Here is a 21,859-nt window from a genome sequence, read left to right as displayed (position 1 = left end):
ATTGTACAAAAAAAGGATAAATAATCTACAGTCATTATGAATGACTTGGAAAATTAATTACAAAATTGAACAAATCATTAAAATGTCAGAGGGGGGAAATATGGAAATGAGCGTGTTAGAGGTTTAATTGTTATGAGGAATTCAGCAGTTAGCAGCGGTTCACATTTTTATAGGTCATTTCCAGCAACTTGTTGTTGACTGCTGCTTATCATTAAGATCTTGGCTGCAGGCTGGAGATTCCAGCAACAGGCCCTCGACACGATACTCGGGCCAAGAAGCATCTCAATCCTGGCTCCCCACCTCGTGTCTTAGCATCCAGGCAGAAAAGCAAACAGAGGGTCTCGCTGGTGTGCTGAGACCGGCGCTGCTTTCCAAAAGCTGGTGGAAAACAGTGTGATTTGTAAGCACCCCCACAGATGTTTTGGTACAATCCATGGCCTCACTAACTTCAGTGATGTTGAGCCCCTTAAGCCCTCCGCGCTTCCTGGGATCAAGCTAAGACATTACAGCTGAACAACACATGCAGGCCAGAGGCTGGGAGTGATGAAAAGGAAGAGGTCTGTGTTATAAACAAACAAACAAACAACAAACAGAAAATCCAATACTTTGTGATAACAAAAGAGGGTGCACCTCCCGGCCCTGAGGACACAAAGTTATGCATCAGTCTTCGGCTGAAATGGGAACCTGCCCAGGCTCATTATTACCATTTACAGAGGCTACAAACTACAACTGGTGGCCACTCATCCTGTGGAAGCTACACATATTCTAAGGGACAAAATTTGTATTGGGAGGATGATGGTGGCATTTATTTATCTTTACATTATTACCAACAATTTCCCTCCAGAGAGCAAAACCAATACTGTCTATAAAGCCCCAGCTTGTTATAGCTTACGCCTCTGTGCCAAAGAACTCCACTGCCGTCCAAAACCTATTAAAAACACATAAAAGAGCTATACCATTGTGTGATCCAATTAAGTGATCAGAAACAAAATCAGCAGCTGTAATCTATTACAGCCAATTTGCACAAAAGAGTGGGAACAACACTGTAGATCCCGGGGATGCCTTTATACTGCGTACAATGCATCTGATCAAACTCGCAACATGTTTGATTTACAACAGAGAACATATAGTGAATGTTGAGCTTTCTGCTGTTAACATTCACAAAATGTTCCAATGTCACCCCGTCTCCTGGAAAAGAGAAAGGAATACAGATAGTGTAGCAGTTTACATACAAGGTATTGATCCACTCCGATTCAATCATTCAGTCTACAATAAATACACACCGCTGTAAATACGACGTCAAGTTAAAGCTCTGGGGTTTGCAATAACCTGCAAAAAAAGAGAGCTAATTTGTCTGGAAGCAAGAAATAGTCTTTATGTTACGTTACACCGAGTTCCCTCTCATTTATAGGCCTTTCTCAACTAGGAGCAGAGGCATTTCATGCAAGTTTGGCCCAATTTCATCTCTGCCACAGAGAGAAATATAATATGTGTTTGAGTCTGCAGGGAATTACAGCCTCCTGCTGATGAGGGACTGCCACAGTTGGGTTTATTCGCAAAAGGTAGATGTCGCAAGAAAGAGTGCATCACAGCAAATAAATCAAAGTTTCTCCTCAAAGTATCAGAAAGCTCCAGGCTAGGAGAAAACCCTTGTGATAGACAGGGTTATCATGGGAATAGCTGTATCCTGGAAGGTCATAAAAAACTGACACCCTCTTCACAGGATGAATTGCAATTTGCCAGGGTCAGGTACGGTGTGTGAAATGCTTCTCAGAAGTTGTTGCAGCTGTAGATAGAAGTGGTCGACTTCAGCTCGCTTTCATTTAGATTTTAAAAGAAATATTAGTATTTTTGTACGTGAGAAGACGGGGAGGCATGCGGTGCTTTCAATTTCATGGCCTCGCCACATGATAACTGTTTTGCAGAAACTCCCATTAAGATGCTCATTAAGAGAGTGCTTATAACAGCACTGTACTGCTAATGATTAATAATATACCACTTATAATATGCTAAGAACACTCTAAGTTATGGCCAACTGTATTTACAGTCACTGGATTTGCATTGCTGGGAAAGCTTAAGGTCAAGTTTATTTTCAGTCACAATGAGCTGACACCAGATGAAACAGGGCCCATTTCAAAGTGTGAAATATACAGTATTATCATTTATGTTTACTATTACACAGACATATGAACCACATGCTGAGTCAGCGAGCCTAAATGCTAAACAACGCATCCATGACCCAGCACAGCCTGCCGCCTGGATTTGTTTAAAAGCCGACATGAATAAGTTCTAATTACCAAAACAAGAAATTGCGCAGATGACCAGGGGGCCACACAGACTGATTAAATCCACTGAAAACTCTAGTGTTTTGTTTGTATCATTTATTCTTCTGTATTTATTTTTGTTTTTGTCTTTGACATCCCCCACATTTCCGGTAGTCATCACCCACTCCTGGTGTAGCTTTTCTTTTTTGTTGTTGTTGTTTATATCAGTTTCACTAACTCTCTGAATATCTCAGAGAGATATTATTAGACTATTAGGCTAACACACACACACAGGGCAGATTTAACATACAAAGGCCTGTTTTCCAATAGGCATTGTGATGCTACTCGGGCAATGTTGCTTCTCTGCACTTGTAAAAAACCTTTAACCTGATGCAGCAAACATCTTGAGCTTAAGTAGGCATTGTCGTGGGATTTTGGGAGGAAATGTTGGCTTCTAACCCCTCCTAACATTCAGACTGTAATAGGGAATTTATATCGCAGTTGCACTGCTGAAATTGACATTTTGCAGCTTACAAAGCCCACCCGAAATCCATCACTACAGAAAGGAAAAGGAAAATGTTGCACTGTCTACAACAATTTTGATGTGTTCAGGCTTTGACGGGATGGTTTACTGAAATGATAATGCATTACGTTTCTTTAATAGTTAGCACCAACAATCCAACGAAATATGATAGAGAGCTCAAACTGGGGTCCTCTGCTGTGTGTGGATCCTACATCAGCTGCTCCCCTCTCCACACAGGACTCACCATTGATCAAACAGTTGTAAGTAAGGTGTTTACAGTTACACTTGTTATTGTAAAATAAAACACTGTCTCCTCAACGTTTAATGGCTTTTCTCACTAGGTAACACGCTGTTTCATCATTACAAACAACAGGCCAATTACCCATCATGGTCAGAATAAGGTGGTGGTGGTGGTGGTGGTGGTGGTGTGTGGGAATACACCAGGGGTGGCCAATTAATCTGATATCACTGGGGGCCTGCTCCAACCCCGCCAGCCCCTCCTTACACACTGCTGTGTATCTTCTACCAGTGAGAAAGACCTGAAAATATGAATTTAGCAGGTCGGTTGGCCTAGTTGTTGCTTAACGCTGCAGAACACAGCAGTAGATTTTTCGCTTGGCCCATATTTTACTGCCTTATCTGCTTAATACCACAAAAATGACACAAATACAGTAGTTTACCTAATACAGCAATTTTCAGGCCTATTGGTGTACAGTGACATCACACACCGCAAGAATGCAGATTGTGTTATGACTGTAAACAGCTGCATACATGGGCATACAAATAACATGACATACCCATATCATAGTTATGTACCAAGTACAATGACACCGCACAATGTTGATACAATTACCAATACACCTGCAAGAGGACACATACTGTAGTGCTATAGTCACTGTTACACTGCTGCACCATAGTACACCTTTTATACCATCATGTATTTTTACATCTCAGCTAGTGCTATTGTATGTTCTTTACTCTATTCAAGATATATGAATCTTTATATCATACATGAGAACTATGATTCGTTGTTTGTATTAATAGTCGACAAAACGACCAAAAAGGTCATTCTTCGGCAAGAATTCATTGGTCGCTGATGAAAAAAAAAAATCAGAAAAAACAAACGTAAATCTCTATTAGGAGCTGTCCCTTGTCAAAATAAATCAAAACCTATATGACTGGACCATGTGTGAATTTAATTTGAAGGGACAGACACAAGAAGAGGCCATGCTCAGCAGTCAGACAGGAGTCGCGTTACAAACCAATCACAGCCAACAGATATCTTTCCCTTCTTCTGTAAATATTCAGTCTGATGAATACAGAAAAGTTGATCATGTTAGTGCAGGGCTACCCAGAGCTTTACATCTGTCCCACGGATGATAGACCTACACACTTATAAACAGCGCCTGGAAGAAAGTCAGCTCTGTACTCAGGATTTCAGGTAAATAGGTTGTGATACTGTGCTTGTTAAGACTGCTTAGCAACCTCAGCCGCAACCTACCGCCGCACTCTTGAAAGCGGTTACAAAAAGGCACAAGAGTAGCACCCAGTGCCCGACCTTATGTTTTCCAGGCTGTTGAAGATGCAGCATGTGTGCAGCCCCTTATTTACAGGGCTGGTACCTGCGGTTATTCCACAGGCTAGTTAACAAGATGTCAGGCAGGAAATCCAAAGTGTGGGATCATTTTGAGAAGGTGAAGGACAAACCCAAGGTGATATGTAAACTCTATGTAAGTAAGCACAATCATTACTGCTTTGCCGACAGCGTCATTAACAGGCGGCTCGCTCAGTGTGTGACGTGCACTTGTAGATAAAATATAGACCTATATTAATGAAGGTTCATTAGTACGGTTTTGTATTTCTCTGTAATGTAGCACAGTGTTAACAATGTTACTGATACTATTCTTTCTCACACCTTCAACTCAAACCATTGTGTTGCCCCGCCCAAAATATACAACTTAATAATTAACATAATATTGTAAACATGCGGGCGGCTAGTCGACAATGGCCCTAAATGACGACTATTGGTGGACTAGGAAAATTCTTGCTTGGGGGCAGCCCTGGTTTGTATTGTAAAATGAAATGCATATTGGTGATTGTGAAAATACCACCCAGATACAATAACAACACAGTTTTATGTATCCAGTGCAACAGAGGCAAGGGTAAGATATGCCAGTGCTGCTGTAAGTACTAGGTAACTGTGCTTCAGGGGCACACATTTAATTACAAAACATGAGGATCAGATATGAAATGTTTAATCTATGAAAGATATGTGAGGACGTCACAGCTACTGTTCCTCTACAAGGAACAGCGGCTCCAAGTAAGTGCTGTGTCAAAAGGGAGGCATAGCCCTTACAGTTGAATATATGGTACCTTAACAACTGGCCGCTGAAAAAGTGAGAGTGGAGGGCTCTCCACCTAATACCATTTCAACCATCCAACTTTCTGCGCTCAATCAATATTTTCTCTTAAATGGAACATTTTCAGGATCTGTCCGTTCAGAAGCAGCATTACCCTGCTGAAGTGATTCAGCATGAATGAGCTCCTAAGAGCCAACCTGCTACCCTGGGGAAGGACAGAGGGGCCGGAGGTTCAACAGTTACTGATTGTGCATGTGCAGGAAATCACACAGACTCGACGCTGCAGGAAATGGGAGTGAACACTTTTCGCTTTAATCCATGGCTGACGCCGAACAACAGGGACCGTGATGTGATACTCAGCAACGTTTCAGTGAACACAGTGAGCGTTCTTAAAGTATTGCTCGGTAAAATCAAGTGGATAAACAGGTGAGGGAGCAAAACAGGAAGTGGACTGTGGATGAAATGACAAACTCACTCGATTGTGGTGAGAGCGCTTGACAGATCTGACAGATATTTGCAATAATGAACTGTTGTAATGGACTGTGCATGCAGCATCACAGTGATAGTGTTTCTGCAGGATGTGATACTGCGGCACAGTGGTAAAATGTAACTACGTACATTTACTCCAGTGCTGTACTTAAAGGGATACTTTACCTATTTTCAACCAGCTTTGTGTCATAACAATGTGGGCAGTATGTGCAAATTAACTATGGTAAACTTCCATCTATCTAACAAGTGCCAAGATCTCCCTGCTCCCCTCCCAACCCATGGACACCACATACACAAAGAGTATAGAGGCAGATCAAGAGACAGACCTGTCTGTCTATTTCTCAAACTCAGATCAAACACCAATCAAACGTTAAAACTAGGCAGCGCTGATTAGATACAAACCAAGATTGTGGTACTGCATTGCCTATTTCTCGCCTGAAGTGTTTTCAGATACATGTTTTAGCTCAGTGGTTTACCAACTTTTTGTGTTCAGGGCACACTAAAGGGCGAGCTAAAATGTCAAGGCACACCTGTATTTATATCTGTGCACAGTAGCTCCTATGTGGGTTAGTGGGATATCACTATCTATCACTCCTATCATGACACTAGACAATAGGAATAAGAAAAATAAGACGGGTAGCTTTCGTGATACTGTCTACTGACAGTGGTAGGTCGTCTTCGCTGGTGCTTTGCTGTAATTTATGCACAATAAGCAATCCATTGCCCCACTCACAGCTTTCTCCTTTTAAATGTTATCACCCCATTGATGTGTCACACACTTATAACTCTCATGCCTGGACAGAAACAAATAGTCAGAGCGCACAGCATACTGATTCAATCAATTTAAAATTCATTCATAACTTTTTGTATCGGCCCAGTTGAAAATTGTAATAACAATGTGTGGTTATCATGAATCCCACTGCACAAAATTTGAGAACCACTGCTTTAGCTCATCATTTAACTGTAATACAAGATCCTTTGTTATCAGCTGGTCTCCATTGTGTCAAATAGTTGAGTTTGCACTACATCACCCACCAGCGGGAGAGTTCATTGATCTGGTACAGGGCTGTGCATTGTGGTAGTTGAAGGTTTCCTACCTTCAGAGCAAAGGCAAAGGCCACAGCTCTTTTCCTCTGTTTCCTCTGGTTCTGTAGGACCAGTTTATACAGTATTTGCCGCTTTTTACTGCATGGACAGCCAGGTTTTATGAAAGTGCCATCTTTACAGCAGTACAATACTTCTTACAGTACCATTATGAGATACTTTTACAGGAGTGTTTCCATTTATGCTATGTTATACTTCCACTCTTACATTTTAGAGGCAAATATTGTACCTTTTTTATCTGACAGCTTCAGTTACTTTGCAGATTTAGATTATTAATGCAAAATTAAAATCAGCTAATAACTTATGATATATTATAGGTTATAGGTAGGTAAAGACACCCAGAGGAATATGAAGTAGTTCAAATTAGCTCTGCCTTTATCAGCTGCAACATTAAAGTGATGAACATATGTATTCATTGTAGCCTGACATCACCAGACCAAATCACAGTGTAAATTAGTTTGGAACCTCTTGATTAATTTGCAGTTTTCAAGGAGCGTTATCAGCAGTGTAGATCAAATTGTCTCTGGATGAATTTGGATAGACCTGCAACCAACCAAGAGCAACGAAACGTGGTGTAGCACTGAACGATGGACAAATGTAAACAGACTACAGCGTGCAGAGATGAACTGTGATGGTGTAGCGTAAATATGTGTGTGAATGAGTGCTGCCGTTTTTGCCATCAGAATTTGAAACGAGTGCTTCAACAGAAAGTTCCACATCATCTGCAGTGGCCATCTTGGTTGGTTTTGAAAATGACTCAACGGCGACCCTCTTTACTAAGCAATCGGTTTATGCTAGTGTCCCCTGCATGAGGGCGCATGAGCCAAAAATGACGTCATTACATTTCAGTGAGGGCTCCGCAAGTTGCCGATCATCGTTTTAAACACGTACCATATTAAATGAAAGATTGTGATTGGCCCAACCACCCACTGGAACTCTGTGTGAATGGGAGGGAGGACAGACGCATCTGCCAGAGCAAATTAAGCATGAGCTCAAAGATTTGTCTGCTTCCAAGGCTACATTCATGCATCAATAATTATAATCCAGTTATATAATATATGTAAATTTGAAATGGGCCATTCTGCATAATGAGTACTTTTACTTGCGGTGCTTTGAGTACTTTAATCATAATACTTGTGTACTTTTACTTGAGTAGGGTGTCGAATTGAGGACTTTTACTTGTAACAGAGTATTTTTACAATGTAGTAATGCTATTTTGACTTAAGTCAAAGATCTGAATACTTCTTCCACGGCTGCTGTGGCAGTTACAGTACACATCTTATGTTTGAATATAATACCTGCTGGATTAAATCATGTATGAGGTCTTTAAGGTTTTGTTGCAGAGGCATTTTGCAGTGTGCTGTTTGAGTCTGTATAGGAGACAAAGCTCAAGGTCCTCTGTCTTGTAGCAGTTTCTGCAGGTTCTGAGCTTACATTGTAAAGAAATGCAGCATTTGTACCCAATGTACCACATGCTTACTGTTCACCAGCTGTTTAGGTCTATTCTTTCCACTCATCAATTTTCCTATTAGAGGACCAGTGGAGGTTGAATACCTCATCATTCTCTAAATGGAGCCTGCAAGACTATAAAAGCAATTCCAATAGGCCTATAGGAGGGAACGTAAGGAAAACTGTGCTCAATATGCACGCCCAATCTACTTGAGGCATGAGTCTGTCATGGGTCTATGCATTGAGTAAAAGTTGTTCTGCAGGTAACGACTTCCCACCTCACGTCTGTAATCCTTTACCCCCTCAGCCTTAGTGCTCACAGTCTGAGGGATGCTGGAAGCAAAACAGGCCATGGTTTTGGGATGTTAGTTGCCAAGGTAAGTACACATCTCTACTGATGTATCTATGATATAATACAGAAATAACCTTTACTGTCCACCTCTACGGTGAAACACAGCTCTTGAAAATTATAATAAACTTCCTATAGAAGCAAAGCCGTCCCAGTTTTGTTGTTGTTGAGAATGCTCTGATCTCCCCCTGAATTTTCTATGATGCCTTATGGACTGACTTTTGTTTTTTCCCCAGTGTACAATTTATGCACTATCTTACTAACTTTGAGCTCACTTGGTAAACATTTTCCACATATACTAAAGAAAAGTGGTTTTCTAAACTGGTTTACTTTCAAGTTTAGGGTTTCAGTAAAATCTTTGTCTATAGGTTCATGGTGAGTGCTGATGAGAGCAATGAGACTCAACCATTCAAAACAATAAGATAAAAGCAGAAAACACTGCAGAGAGCTGCAGCACGTGGCAATTATTTCTGTTGGGTTTAGCGATACAAACATACCACTCACAGCAAACATTTGATTTCATGTTACTTTATTATAAATACTGCTTTAGGCCCCGATCATAAAGAAAACTTGAAGTGCGCCGCGCTGCCTTTTTTGTTGTTGAATGCCACAAGTGAAAAAAAAGATGCTTGCTGCGCCTTTTTATTGTTGCCAGGCAACCACAGACTGACCTTAGTCTAACCTTCCCATGTAAACAATTTGACAGTAATTAGTATCTAGTTCCTCAAATGCTATGGCAGAGGGTAACTTGCTGTAGCTCTGGTTGAGAGTGAGAGGCTGTCAGCAAATAGTTTGTCAGGCACAGGGAAACTGAGATCTATGTGGGTGCATGAGACTCTAATAAAGATGGTGGATCACAGGGATTAACACCACTTGGTCCATGAGCTTCTCCTCCATGATGGCCGTTTCCAGGCCAATTTTAGGATGACTCAGGGGCAGTTTGACAACCTGCTGTCAATCCTTGGGCCATATAACTCTGGGTATCCAGCAACCGCTACCACCAACTGTAAACCTGCTGTCGTGACAACCACAGAAGGCCCGCCTCTCAAATCATCCAATTGGACAATGGGAAAAGAGATGATTAAAAAAAAGAGATGACACTGGGCAGTTTTCCATTTTGAGTTGAAGGGGTTTTTTTTAACTTGAGGAGTTCAGAGCTCTCCAGCAAAAACACCATGCGCCTAGAACACAGAAATGTGAGGCACGTGGCAACGCAAAACCCACAGGCAAAAAAAAAAATCTCATTAAAAACAATTACAAAATGGCGCCTCCAGCTGCTAAAACGCTTTCTGTGTGATCAGGACCTAATGCAGATTTTACTGTGAGACTATGCCGTTGAATTATTTTTGAATTTGTTTGGTCAGACGTGATTGTGACATCATGGCCAATCAGTAAACTTTAAACAGTCTGTAGTGCTTTACCTTTATGTGTTTATAGTACTGGAGGCATGCTCGCTGTCATATAGTTCTGTTGTATGCCTTTTAAGAACACAGCCCTTTGTGCCATTTACAGAGGTGTCTTCTGAGTGAGACAACACAGACAAATAGTACAGTCTGTTGAATCTTTGAAACACATCTCATGTCAAATAAGAAAAGAACTTGATATTACTATTAATCACAGATGGAAACAATGACTGTAATATTGATACACACTTTTAATTAGCCACTTAAAAATTAAATCTAATTTGGTCTTGTATGGAACAAAGATGGTCATGCCCTACATACAAAGGGATGATTTCTTTGATGGAAATATTGGATTAGAGATTAAAGATATCATGGTTAAGGTTTGCTGCCTTGGAACTTTGTCTCTGAGATCAAATGCTTCTTTTTAATCTAATTTTTAAGATCAATTTCTCTTTTTACTGCCTCAACATTTTTAAGCTCATGCTTTCATTAACGATGGAGCTGACAAAGACAAAAAAAAAAACAAAAAACAAACTGTTTTGCTTTGTTTGCGGGCTCATAATGAATCATTTATGAATCTGTCTAGTTGCATGTTTCACTAATTATGGAGCATAACTGGGAATTGATTTCTTCAAATAACCCAGAGCCACACTTACATGCATGGTTTTTGGAGTGTTTATTTTTGTAGTGTAAAGGGCATGTGAGAGTCCAGAGGCCTGCTGATAATTCAGAATAGGGGATGGCTTGTGAAACATGATCCTGGCTCCAAATCAGTCCAGAATTTATTTACTTCATGTTTAATCTGTGCTCCTCAGGAGACAGTAGGGTACATCTCACTTCCAGTAACTACATCCACAATTTTCTGCTCTATGGACAGAGTACAAAGATGGTTAGTCATGAACCTTTAAGGGTATAGTGTAACATTTCCACATTTAAATTTCTAAAAAAAAGACTGGACCTATATTACATACTTTACTAGGTTGTGAACTGACATTATACAAAATGCTTCCAACAATGTTCGAACCCAGTGAAATCTGTCATTTTATTCAAGGTAACCTGTCAATGGTGTCATATCACCTTGACTCCCTCTAGTTGCTTTGACTTCTCAGGAAACATGGAAAACTCCAGATGATATGTCACTATTAATCATACAATGTCACAGAATTTCACTCAATAGCAGTAATACAGCTTTTTCTCTAGGGTGTGGGGTAAAAAATAAACACAGCACAGTACTGCAATATTTTTGTGTGGCAATATCATATCGTCACACAGTGCCTAGTATCATTTTTTTTTATTAATAAATTATCAATATTAGCAATACAAATTAAACTTTGGGTAGCCTACTACAATAATATAATCAATTGCTTTTTCAGTTCACTAGATAGATTTTACTGCTGCAAAAATGGGAAGTGAGAAGAACAGACTGAAAACTATATTATATCGTAATACTCAGCATATTGCAACATATTTTTTTTAAGATATTTTTGGGGCATTTTCAGCCTTTAATGGATAGGACAGACAAGTGTGAAAGGGGGAGAGAGAGAGGGAGTGACATGCAGCAAAGGGCCACAGGCTGGAGTCAACCCCGGGCCGCTGCAGCAACAGCCTTGTACATGGGGCGTCTGCTCTACCACTAAGCCACCGACGCCTCATATTGCAACATATTTAAAATCGCAATAATATTGAATCATGACTTAAGTATCGTGATAATATTGTATCGTGGATTTTCTGGTGATTCCGACCCCTAATTTTTTCTGCCACACAGAATATTATTTTAATTGACTGCATGCCATTTAGGAAGCACAATGGTGTGTGTAGTGGTTAGCACTGTTGTCTCACAGCAAGAGGGTTCCTTGTTCGAACCCTGGAGTTAGGGAGGCCCTATATTGCAGAGTTTGCATGTTCTCCACATGTTAGTGTGGGTTTTCTTCGGGTACTCCGGCTTCCTCCCACAGTCCAAAGACATGCACTCTAAGATTGCCCGTAGGTGTGAATGTGAGTGTGAATGGTTGTCTGTCGCTATACGTCAGCCCTGGGATAGTCTGGCGACCCGTCCAGGGTGTACCTTGCCTCTCACCCAATGTCAGCTGGGATAGGCTCCAGCCTCCCTGTGACCCTCAAGAGGATAAGCGGAAAATGAGTGAATGCATGCCATTTTGCAACACAGCAATCCAGCTGAGACCTAATTTTTCTGATATGACATTTCAATATTGATCAAACCAATGCCCACGTTAAACGTTAATGTAACAACATTCAACATGCTCATTAACTGTATTTATAGTATGATTGTTTTTGACAGATAACAGCACTGGGCTACCCCACGGTTGAATGTGCCCCACAGCGTTAGCTACATAGCTGCATTTGTGGTCGTTTCATCTAATGGCAAGTTAGCGGGTTAAGGTTACATATGGTAACATTACTTGCAGCTCGTTCATTAGAATGAAATCAATAAATGTAACGAAATGTAACGTGACTAGAATTTGAATGTATTAACTCATCTGAAAACATGATTATCATCAGCAGTGGTGGTTGTTTAACAACGAAAACACCAACTCCCATGATCCCATGCGACAACATCATCAGAGTCAGTCTTTTGTCATTTGTTGATCACACCCCCAGAGACAGTGCTGGGCTTTGACGCCAATTTGACGTACTGGCCAAACAGTGGAATTACAACTTGTCTTGTGACGTCATGGGGCCCATGAAGACTTTTCCCCATAGACTTGCACTGTGAAATGGACATCTGTAAATCAGTGCAATTATTTTTATGAGCATCACAAGCCCAACACAATGACTCATTTCACCAGAGAGATTTGATCCATCTGGTTAAATAATATTTCGAAAGGATTCAATTATTCTCTTTCAAGTTATTGGATCGCCAAACTGGACCTTAGCTGCTCAGCCGGCAAAGTCTCTAGTGCCCTTGCTCTGTGGGCCCAATATGCAGAAGGTCTAGGGAATTTTATACTCTGGAAGTTGAACTTTTTTTGGCGTCATGCACCAATGAGCAACTTTCATAGGAATGAACGGGGCCCAACCTCCCATGCTGTGCCAAGTTCTCTTTATACATCCATGGTTTTGATTTAGAGACCACTAGCTGCAGAAATTACATACAGTGTATTTAGAATAACAGACCTAATGATATTTATTATGAATGTAGTTGAGTAACTCTGTAAACACTTGGTTTATTCAGGTTGTTCGCCTCCAGGAGACCCTGGGTCAGCACACTGAGAGGCACTGATGCATGGCAGACAAAGGGAGTGACCAGGAGATTTTCAATGCTCCATCAAACCGTAAGTCCAAACATTTTGGCCTCCGATAGAAAAAACTGTCACTTGTATTAAAGATTTGCATATTTCAGACTTTGCAGAAACTGCAATGAAGTACAGCAAGAATGCCAATAATCTTTTCGACCACCTTTCAAAGTGACAGACTATGCTTTTTTCATCATGGTCGATTGTACGTGTATTGCATTGTTGATCTGTACCCAGATTAGATAAATACAATCGACACACAGATAGCTAGATGGACAGATGGACTATTAGATAAAAAGACTGATAAACAGATAGATAGACATGCCTGGTATAAGCCCATCAAGACTTTTAAAGCCATCAACACCAACACAGAGATAAAATCAGGGTGAAGCAGCTTGATGCCATAAATGTGATCTGATATCTCACTTGCAGGTCACAGTTTGTTTGCCTTAAGGGATGTGCCAAATATGCCTTCTCTGGGTACTGCACTAATCCCCACCTTCTTTTTCCTCCTACACATCATATTCTGTCATCACACTAGGTCACACAACCAGCAGGAGTTTGCATGTAATTCTATGATAATTTGGTTATCAGTGAAAGGAATGAGGAGCAATATAGCAGCCTGATTGAATTAAAAATATTTCTGAAGGAGTTAACAGATTGATTTGAGCCAAGGTACTGACTAAGCAGAACAGCCTACTACACATATACCCTGGAGCTGCAAAGACAAGTCCATTCATTGATTATCTAAAAAACTATTTTGATCACCAATTATTTATTTATGTATTTTTTCAGGGAAGTCAATGTCTTATATGATGTTAATCTAATGTTCTTTGGGTTTTGGGCAGGTGATTCGTCAAAACAAGCGACTTGGAGATATTGCCTTACGCTTAAAGGCCCTATGCATAGGATTTAGGGGTGATATATTGGCAGGAATTAAATATAAGTATACATTTTCTGTAATGTATAATCACCTAAAAATAAGGGGTATGAACCATTTACATTTACAAAGGGAGCGGGCAAACAAAGACTGGCCCTAGATAGGGCCAAACTGAGCATAGTATTGGGTGAGGCAGGACACGATGTCAAGCTCAGCTCACATCCCAGCTATATCAGCTGATCTCAAACAGCCTGATCAAGTGATGGAGCAGCTGATTGATGGAAGGGAGTCAGCTGATAGATCACATGATTCTTTTCTATGCAACCAGTTGGCGTATCCCATTCACTGCTCTGGCCTGCCTACTGTTGCTGCTTCCTCTGCAAGCTGCTTTGCAACCTGTCTCCACCCCAGCTCCTTCTTTTCATGTTGTGTCTGACTTATCAGTGTGATTTCTATTTGTCATTGATGCTGGTTCTGTTCTGTTCCTGGAGGGTCTTTGCTGCTGCTCTCCCTGCCTTAGGCTTTCCACATAGTCGCATGGAAGGGCAGGGAGGTGTGCTTTCTCTGCCTCAGGCTTTCCACGTAGGCATGCAGAAGGGCAGAGAGGTGTTCTCTCTCTGCCTTGGGCTTTTCACATAGGTGCGTGGATAAGGCTTTCTGCATAGGCCTGAGCAAAGACAGAGGGGTCCCAGAACAGAGCCATACTGCCAAATATAATACTGCCAGTGGAAATAAAGTTTTCTTTTACTAAAGTGTTCCTGACTGGATTACATTTTTGTGTCAGCCACCAAAATAAGAATCCCCTCCATGACTAACAGTGTCAGAAAAACACTGATTTTTTAACATGAAACTGTTTATTCAGTGGTTTTTAGCGGTTTCAATCATCTTGTCCGTTTGTTTTGGAGAAGAAGAGACCTCTGTGGATTACTCTGCCCCTGGTAAAATCTCCTGAATGTCTGAAAGGTAAGGTATCAGAGAAAAACGGCGAGCATACTTTAGCAAATACTAGGCTAGCCGTCCATCTCGCACATGTCAAACAGCATTGGAGAAACACTGATTTGTAATGTGAAACTGCTTTATTCAGTGTTTTAACCTGTTGTAATCATCAAAAAGGACATATGGAAATTCATGAAAGAAAAGGTTAGTAGAATCAAAACTGCCATCAGGTCTAAATTAGCTGTTGACAGACTTACGTTTGTTATGCTGAGGAGCAGGGTCAAGAAATTACAAAGGTCAAAGCCAATGTTTTCATTTATAAAGTAAGTAAAGTAAAGGGTAAAACCTATGGGAAAACTTATGATAAAGCGAAGTCTTTAACTCAGAATGTAAGCACTGGGCCCACCTGTGGGTAAAGCACAACCAGACATTAACTTTTTAAGATATTTTCTGGGCATTTTTAGCCTTTATTTGACAGGACAGACAAGCGTGAAGGGGGAGAGAGAGAGAGGGAGTGACATGCAGCAAAGGGCCACAGGCTGGTGTGAAACCCGGGCCGCTGCGGCAACAGCCTTGTACATGGGGCGTCTGCTCTACCACTAAGCCACCGACGCCCCACCAAACATTAACTCAACACCTATCTCAGAAACACTTGCATGTGAGTTTATTAGGCTCTCTAAAAACTCAAAAGCCTCAGAAGTGTTTGGATTAAACTCTATGTTCTTTAAGAAGTTCAAAGAGTCACCTTCATATTCCCATCACCAAGACCGTTAATATGTCTTATGATCAGAAGAGACATCCTGGGGTCTGGAAGATGGCCATAATTACACCCATCTTTAAGGCAGGTGATACTGCCAATGTCAGCAATTACAGGCCAATAAACATTCTCCCAATTCTGACCAAGGTCGTTGAGAAATGTCTGGCAGAACAACTAATTGCTCATTTTGACAGCAGCCCCTTTACACTACACCTCATGCAGTTTGGTTTCAGAATCCATCAGTCCACCTCAACAGCAAACTGTTTTCTTGCAGAAAATATCAAAGCCAAACTGGATAAGGGGGAGTTGTTGGAGCTGTATTTCTAGATTGAAGGAAAGCCTTTGATACTGTAAATCATTCTATACTAATGACAAAAATGGCAAAATTTAATTCTTCTGACACCTTATGCTGGTTCAAATCCTACTTTGAAAATAGAGCCCAGTGTGTAAATTGTCACCCACTCTCAATTGTGATGTTGGTGTGCCACATGGCTCTATTCTGGGACTCCTCTTTAGCTTGCACATAAATGATATTTCCATTAGCATATGTTGGGGTTGACATACACATGTATGCAGATGACACAGTACTATATGTACAGGAAAAAAACACTGAAGGGGCTGCCACAGATCTTACAGAAACAATGGTCCATGACACTAAGTGGTTCCAAAAGGGTGACTGCTTTTCCAAAACTTTCTATCTACTTATCAGGTGAGACGCTTTAAGTAGTCCCCAAATACCATGGTATAATGCCATATTCACGTCCCTCATTTAAAAAAGGAAGTGAAAAATGTTCTAGCAAAAGTCAAATTCAATTCGTACATCTGAAGCTGCTATTTCCATGCCATGATTCATCCACATAATACATGCTGTCCAACTATCTGGTCTCATAACAGTGATACCACCTTGAAATCTTTATAGTCTGTATATAAACAGGCTCTTAAAGTTTTAGATATCAAACCCAAAACCTGTCATCATTGCACTGTCTAAGTATGATCTCCTGAGCTGGGAAAACTTGTCTAAATTTCATGACACCTGCCTAATCTATAAAACACTTCATGGTCTAGCACATAATACAGTAAAACTCACAATGACAGGTTAACCAGATCTACAACCCTTGGCGACATTGTGGTCCTAAGGAGGAAAAGCTCATTCAGCCAGTTAGCTTTTCCAGTGAGCGCTTCCCAGATGTGTAACACACTTCCAGTACATTTAAGATGTAGAACCACATACAGCTCACACAATCTGAAAACCTGGCTAATAAGCAACCACGCATGTCATCATACACAGCCTCCACATGCCTTCACTGTCTGTCCTCATCTGTCTGTCTAACTATCTGTGTGTGTCAGGTTTATGTATAGTCTTCGCTCTAATACCTGTCTTTATAATTTTATTGCATGAATTCAAACTGTTTTATTGCTGACTGTGTGGTGTCTGCTAATGCTTCTGTCTTGTTGTCTAATTGCTTTGTTTGTTAATGTTTATGTCTTGTGCATAACTGTTTCTTGCCTGCAAATTTTTATATCTTGTATATAACTGTGTCTGTTGGCTAATTGCCTATGATCTGTCATGTAGAATTGCCTGCTTCATGTGCTTTTAAAATGCTGTTTGCTTATTTCATATTCATGTTTTTGTTCATGCTTTTAATTGTTTGCATGCTTTTATGTCTTTCTGTTTTAGTGGCTATTTTAACACAGTTGAAAATTAGCCATTGGCTAACAGTGGCACGTTCACAGCAATGTCTATTAATGCGCACTGTCCCTGTAAAAATGAAATTATAAATAAATAAATGATCTGTTTGCTATGGAGAGAGGACCTCTGCAGATAATTCAGCTCCTAGTAAAAACGCCCTGAATGATAAACACTGAAAGAATTCTAATCAGGAGAAGTTCAACTGGTTGAAATCTGTAATCATCACTGCTAGATGACAAAAACCTCCCTAAATCTTACGAACTGCTCCTTTAAGGAAGCAGTGTTTTCACTATTTCTTTACTATATAGACAAAGCAGTGAATTAAGAAATTAAACAGCAGATTCACTGATGATTTTAGCAAAATATTACCTACATCTTAAAGAATGAAAGCATGTCTATCTTTTATGTGTGTGCAATAACACAACTGCATAAAAATATATGAGGATAAACAATATACCATGCATGTACAATGAATAGAAAAAACAGTTGACTGAGACTGTAATTTATTTCACAAATAATATATATACAAGCTCAGGGAGGCTCTGGTCAGTTGAAAAAATAACAATTTAAGCATGATTTCTGCTGCCTTGAAAGTAGGGTTTATAAATAGAATATGCATGCAAATATAATCGAGCGAAAGGCAGCAGGGGGTTGTCACTCAGACGCTGATAATGCCTGGGGACCTACAGCACCGTTACAAGGACAGCACCCGCCCTCCACCCTGCAGCACCCAGGACGGAGCCACAGAAGGCTGCTCAGCTGTGTGGGATCACTCTAACAAGCTGCTACCTCAGTCTGGCCCAGCTGAAGCTTCTTACACTGTTTACTAGGCGCCTATAAAAGCAGCCTCAGTGAGCTGTTGTTGCTGGGTTTTAGGTCGGAATAAATTCTGTCTGTGTTCTCCATGCCAGCGACTCCTTAGTGAATCCAGCCTGGAAGAGGGGTTTTCTTAAATGCAATTCTATCTCAAGACTTGAATTCAACCTCTTATTTTCCCTCTACCATCTAAATTACGCAAAAAAATATGAGGGCTGTAAATTTACCCAGAGCAGAGCTGAAGTTATGCTTTGAACACTGGGCTGAGTGAACACAGCACAGAAAATTATGTTTTTCTGCTATCAATAAATATCAAGATAAGCAGATGGATGCAAGATATAAAATGCAATGTAGCCTAATAAACTGCATTCAACTGTTATGAATCATATTAGACAAATATCTTCATACATCTTTAACTAATTTTGTTAGTTATGCACCAGGCATAAGCCTGGAGGGGAACATGCATTTGCTTATGTGTCTGCGTATGTGCTTATATGTGTATGTGTGTGTGTGTGTGTGTGTGTGTGTGTTTATCTGTCTGTCAGCACTTAATCTTGTAAACTACTGGAACAATAAGCCTAATATTTTGTGTGCACATGTATGACTGTATGTTGAAAGATCTCTTGTGTTTGCTGCGCTTCACACTTTTTGAAAAACCTATTTTATTTACTGTTTTATACCGTCACTAACTGCTGACTCGTCGCTCCTCCTAACCAGCTGGTGAGGTCCATAAGTCATCGACAAGGTCAGGTAGTAAAAGCACAGAGCAAAAGGCATTTCTGGCAAGCTTCTCCACTAAAAACAAGAAGTCTTGCTGTCTGTTGCAGGCAACATATTGGTCCATGTCTTGGTTAAAAAACTGACATCCATAGAAAAGTTTGATCTAATTTTGAACCAGGGAATCAGCAGATTAATTCAATACCTAGTATATTATGATCCACTTAAGTAAGGCACAATACAAGATGAAAAAATACAATTTTTTTTGTTATCTTCACCGTTATCTTGTCTGTAAGGAAGCCAGGAGGGACAATTCCATGTGCATTTTCTACAGCAGTGGTTCCCTACTGGTGGGTCGTGGTCCAAAAGTAGGTCACGGGTCCATTCTGAATGAACCACAAGTGACTGGCAAATGTTTCAAGTTTGTAAAAAACACACTTTAATTTGAGGTACAGTAAATTTCCAGCACAGAGCTTTTATTTTGAAGTGCCGTTTCCTGCTGTAGAGTGAGTGAATAACAGACAGGTGCTTAACAGAGACAGCAAACTGGCTTGACCACATGGACAAATGCATGATTGACAAGACTAAATGCATTTCAATGTGTGGATCTTAAACTAATGACTAGAGCAAAATCTGGAACCCATGACTGGTGACCAGTTGGGAACCACTGGTCTAGAGTGGCCGCGCCATGCCTGGTGGAGATCTGCACTCTACTGAGTGTACTTCTCTAGTTTTTATTAGTTTGCTTGGAATCAGTGATTTAGATGATAGATCTTTGAGAAATAATTATCAAATCGGGTTATGATTAAACTGAATGATACTTTTTATTTTTGCCCAGCTCTGTTTGCATATTTGCAAGAAGCTGTTATTTGTTTTGTTTTAATTTCATAATCTTATCCGCACAATATAAATTAAACTCATTGGACTGATTTGTCTTCTACATTATTACAAGCTGCATCACATCTCAGGATTTACTCCTCTACAATTCATCTACAAGTCCACATTTTAGGGATGTCCCGATCCGATATTCGGATCGGTATCGGCTGCCGATATCAGCAAAAAACGGGCATCGGCATCGGATCGGACTGCATGGAAAAATGCCGATCCATGAACTCCGATCCAGTTTTTCACGGACTCCGTGCCAGGTTTTCCGGCCAGCCCAGCGCTCCGCGATTCAAGCAGTCCATTCCAGTGATCGCTCCAGCTCTTACTATCAATCCACCAGGCCAGCATGCAGACGGCAGATACACAGAGGGTAGGAAGAGTAGCGGTCAATTTAGTTAACTGACTATTTGTTTTCTGCTCTGGTTTTTTGAGAGTGATATTTTTATTTGGTTTACACTCGTACTGTTTAAGTAAAGAGCACTGATGGCATTGTTTTGGGCACAATTAGTGAAACTGGAGCCATGGATGGACTACAAAAACACTACTAAAATAACTGAAAAGGAAAGGCTGCATTGTTTGTTAAATGTCAACAATGTCTTGTGGTGTTAATCTATTTTTTATTTATTAGGGGGCCAAAGCACAAGTGTGTGGAGTCTTGCTGCTATTTTAATTTCAGTGTTAGACATTTTAAAGATTTCTTGTGTTGATTCATTTTCTATTTATTAAGGGGCCAAAGCAGCCAAAGCAAACCAGCTATATTTTTTATTTAATGTTAATGTTCAAGTTTAAAGTTTGTTTATTTAACCCTGTTAACAATAAATAGGTCAGTTTCTCATACCAACTGTTGTGGATCATTCTAACTAACCTGATTAAGTAGTTGTTCTTTGCTTGATCAAACCTTTTCTAACATGACTGACAACAAAATAAGTGAATATGTATAATACGTGCTTGGATCGGATCGGTATCGGTATCGGCCAAAACTCAAGGCTGTAATATCGTTATCGGATCGGAAGTGAAAAAGCTGGATCGGGACATCCCTACCACATTTCAAGGCAGAATATGTCATGATAGATCAACCAGGTGGACTAATTTCACAGATTTCTCTGAATACAGCCTCAAGGCTTTTAAGACTTCTAAATTTGGAGGACACAACATTCAAGTTACTCTGCGGATAATTTTGTTGAAATGTTTTCCTTGAGTGATAGGAAAATCTTACAGGTTGGTATAAAAGTGAGTCTAAAAAGGGAGACGTCATGAAGCTGTAAAGTATTGCACTGTGTTTGAAAGCTGAGATTTTCCATCAGAAAAAATGTAGCTGTTAACGGAATGAAAGGTAAAGTGCCTTTACACCTGGGTTTTAAAGTGTGATCTGAATCCAGAAGAAAAGTTTGGATAATGAATGTTACCACTGCTCTCTTTCAAGTTACACCCAGTATCTCTACTTGTTCTCACTGTCTGTGATGCCCTTATTTTGAATACATGCTGTTACATGCAAAATGTAATGCTGTGTGCAGGTGAAGAATCGTGGCCGTCCACCGCCCACCACATTTAAGAGATCATTAGAACATGTAGACTCTGCAGTTATTTCCAGGCTGAACAAAATATTTCAGTATTGTTAATGTTAATGTATCAACAGCCATGATAAGAGCCTGCAGCCATGCTAGCAGCTCTGCAAGGATGTGCTTAAACACAGTGGTAATTTGAGCTAAATGCTAATGTCAGCATGCAAACATGCTCACAGTGACAGCAGTAACATGCTGATGTTAAACAGGTATAATGTTTCCCATGTTCATCATCTTAGTTTCGTGTGTTGGCATGCTGGCTACAGTAACTCAATATAGCTGAGGCTGATGGTACTGCCATGGGAGTCAAAAACTAAATATTGGGCAAATTAAATATCTGACCTGATAATAGCTCTAGATATAAAGGTACGACATCACAAAAGTGATAGTAATTCATCCTTATGGGGACGTGGATGTCTGA

General features: G+C 40.3%; 1 protein-coding gene across 8 annotated transcripts in view; it reads right to left on the bottom strand.

Annotated features, from left to right (window-relative positions):
• Positions 1-21,859, bottom strand: part of LOC117262266 (neurexin-2-like) — a 177,332-nt gene that overhangs the window by 137,143 nt on the left and 18,330 nt on the right. The window lies entirely within an intron of this gene.

The sequence above is a fragment of the Epinephelus lanceolatus genome, chromosome 11, assembly GCF_041903045.1.
Source record: "Epinephelus lanceolatus isolate andai-2023 chromosome 11, ASM4190304v1, whole genome shotgun sequence".
NCBI classification, from domain to species: domain Eukaryota; kingdom Metazoa; phylum Chordata; class Actinopteri; order Perciformes; family Serranidae; genus Epinephelus; species Epinephelus lanceolatus.
This window is presented reverse-complemented; position numbering and strand designations above follow the sequence as displayed.